Below are 3,664 nucleotides of genomic sequence, written 5' to 3' on the forward strand. Positions count from 1 at the left end.
TTTTTTATCAGAAAAAAAAAAAAAACAGAGCATATTAATCTTAGGATATGAGAGAACTTAAAAGATTTTTTATCAGCTAAGTTAACTTAAATATTAAAAACAGAGCATATTAATCTATCTTGAATTCTACGGTAAAATTAAATTTTATCGCAATATTAAAACAAAAAGATATTTTTTTGTGCTCAAACTTTCTTTTGCTGCTAAGTGCAAGATTCAAGCTTCAGTAGTTGCCCAAGCATCGCCAAAATGAAATATATTTTTGTTTATTGATAAATAATGCCATTTTAAATGTGAAATAAAATAAAAAATTGTCATAATATTGACTAAATTTAGTCATTATAAATTTAAACCTTTTTATAATAATTATAAGTTAATAATAAATTAATTTTTATAATATATTCATTTACAATAAAACTAAGAGTTTTGATATTAATTATTTTTATCAAATTCAATAAGAATATTTTGATATACTTTTTCATGTGTTCCGTACTTCCGTCCAATGTGCACGTGGGAGTAGTTAACTGTAGCGAGTGGCAATGAGACTGTGGACTGATAGGATTGGTTGTAGAGGGAGCTGTGGCCCAGAGCCATTTGGGCTAAGGACTAACTGCGTTGAGTCGTTAAGATCAACAGATGCTCAGAGGGGACTGATGGATGCACTGGCCCGATGTGGGAACCACATCATCGTGGTGAGTGGGACATGTTGTGTTTCTCAGCTCGTCGGATTGTTCTTTCATAGTTCAACGTGAGCCCGTGTCCGAAAAATGGGTCATTGTCCCGGGCCCTTAGACAATTAATTGTAACTACTGAAGTGAATGGTTTCCATCATCCTAGTCATGCTGAAGTGTCCCTTTGTTGCATATTGAATTGCACCCAAATACTCACCCATTGTCACAGAGGAAATCATTGCATAATTTGGTTTCTCAAGCCTCATAGCACTTTCTCCTAGCCACCATATAAAGAGGGACGTTTGTTTTTATTCACTTTGTGACAATAACTGATTAGAAGTTGGAACTCTACTTTCAATCATGACAACATAATAATGATGGATTTGATTGAGAAGTAGGAATCTTTTTAAAAATGAAATCAAAGCGAATTTTGTTTGACATAATTTGGAACAAAGATACCTTTTTTAATGTTGATCAAAGACATCAAAATAATCATCTTAGATATTGGGATAAGAAGTTTTCACTGTGATCAACAGAATATAACAAAGTTTTAAATTCCTACTCTCAGCAAAGGAGGATGTTTAACACAATAATAAATGAGATTTATAAAGAATTAGTAAAAGAGTCATGATTTAACAAGTTTCTCAAGAACTGTTCACCATTATAATGGTCTAATGATGACTTATTTATACGAGTAAAATTTATGTAATATGAATTTTTCGGAGCACTATAGTGAATGAGCATGAGCTACAAGGAATTGATTGATTTGAAATTGAATGCCAGCAGCCTCACACCTCTCCCTCACTACAAGGAATATATTTTTCCCTTAAATCCCCTATCACCCTCACACCTCTCCCTCACTCACATGCATGCCTTGCCAGGGAAGGCACTGAAGGATAAAGAGAAGGGAGAGGAAGAGGACAGAAAAAGAGAGAGAAAGTTGGATTTTGATCATTTTTGTCTATCATTTATGTTACGAATTTTATTATTTTTGAGGTAAGTAACTATCCTCTTAGTTATGCTTTTGATAATTTCGATTTCTATTGATTTTATTTCTCCTAAATCTATTAAAAATGTATTCTCTTGATTTTGTGAGCTTTCACCACATGATTGTTGGTAAATTATAGATTTAATCTTTTTGCATGATTTGATATGAATTTATTGTATTGTTACCAGTTAAATTTGTGAATAAGATTTTCTCTATGAAATGTTTAGGAAAATGAATACTGGAAAAGAGTTGAAAAGCGATGTGTTTTGAATTGATATGATAATCTAAAATGTATGATATGCTGAAATGATTGATATGAATTAGAATGTAAAATTAAAATATGATACTAATTTAACTGAAATGATGTATTGAATTGATTTTGCTCTTATATAAAATGATATATCAATTTATAGCAGATATTTGATATGATAACTCCACTGTTGACCCTGTTTTTCTCCAATTCATGGTCAAAGGGGTTGACTTGGTCAAATTGATCAAACTAGGCCCCAAGACCACCTTCTTTGGGTTTCATGGGTCAAACTAAATATGTTGAGCCCAGACCCGGGCCCTGGGTCAACCTGGTTGACCAGGTCAACTTGGGTTGACCCAAATTAGCCTAAACCCTTCCACTTGATTTCAAATGAATTCTAGAGCTTCTCAAGCCCAATTCTCTCCACCCTTGAACTCAGTGGGTCAAACCCAACCTACTGGGCCCAAACTCGTGCCCTAGGTCAACTTTGTTGACCAAGTCAACCTTTGACCCAATTAGCCTTAATGGGTTTAATTCCAATCCTAACCAATTCAAAAGCTTCTTTGGGTCAAACACCAAACTCTCTTGGGCCTATTTGACTAGGTTGACTAGGTCAATCATTGACTTGGTCAACCCAAATCTTAAATAGGTCAAATCGACTTATTTAGGCCCATTTAAACCTATTTAAAGCCATTTAATCATTCCTAATTAGCTTGAATTCAAAACCACGACCAAATATCCTCCCCTCCCTCCTAATTTAATATAGATTCAATCCTAGCCGTTCATGATAGGTCAAGGGGCTTTAAATAGGAAAAATTATGGTGTTTTATGAATCTTTTTGCTCATACTCTTATTCGAATCTCTCTAAGCTAAAATCCTTTGGTGTGAGAGCTCTCCCCATCCTTCCTCATATTTTCCAAATCTTACCCCCAACCAAGACCTCGCCACCGACGAGATATCTGGCGAACCGAGGATAAAATCCTTCCAAGGCTTCTTCCGCTCGATCGAAGGCGTTAAAGGCCCAAGATCAACTAGGAGCTTATTCGTGAACAATCTACAAGCTCAACAAGCCTACGATCTCCCAAATCCACTGTGTGGATTAGGTAAAATTGCCAACCCTAGTTCACTACACTTACATCAATTTAACTTTTTGTAAAGCGCATTTTAGAGCGTAAATTTCATCCCCCATGAATGCTCTTCATTTATAGTACCTTTGTTTAAAATTTTATGGAATTACATCATGTGGATCGAGAGAACAAAGCAATTATTTTTTTAGGGTTTCAGTTCAATGAGAGCTCGAGCCATGCGTTCCTCAGACCGTTGATCTCACGATCAACGGTCTGGATTGAGTCATTCCGAGGTATTTCTAAATTGCGCGATCTTCGCAGCTGCTCCGAACTCTGTTCACTAAGATATCAGCCGTTCAATCTAGATGTTGGAGGATCAGACGGCTGGCGCGGCCCGCTGACTCACTTAAGTGAATGCCGCTATAATCATCGGACAATGATTGGCGGTGGCGTCAATCATTACCCATGATTGGGCGCCGCCATCGCAGATCCGCGGAACCAATCCGAGCGCACCGCGTGGCTGATCCTCATCTGATCCTTTTTTAATTAATTTTAAATATATTATAAATTCAAAAAACTTTAAATAACTATTAAAAATTAATTTCAAACCCAAAAAATATATGTCATATATCAAAATTTTATTCTCTTTAATATAAAATTAAAATTACATTTAAATACCTTATATATTTTA

Source organism: Dendrobium catenatum, unplaced genomic scaffold (genome assembly GCF_001605985.2).
Source record: "Dendrobium catenatum unplaced genomic scaffold, ASM160598v2 fragScaff_scaffold_853, whole genome shotgun sequence".
Lineage (NCBI taxonomy): Eukaryota > Viridiplantae > Streptophyta > Magnoliopsida > Asparagales > Orchidaceae > Dendrobium > Dendrobium catenatum.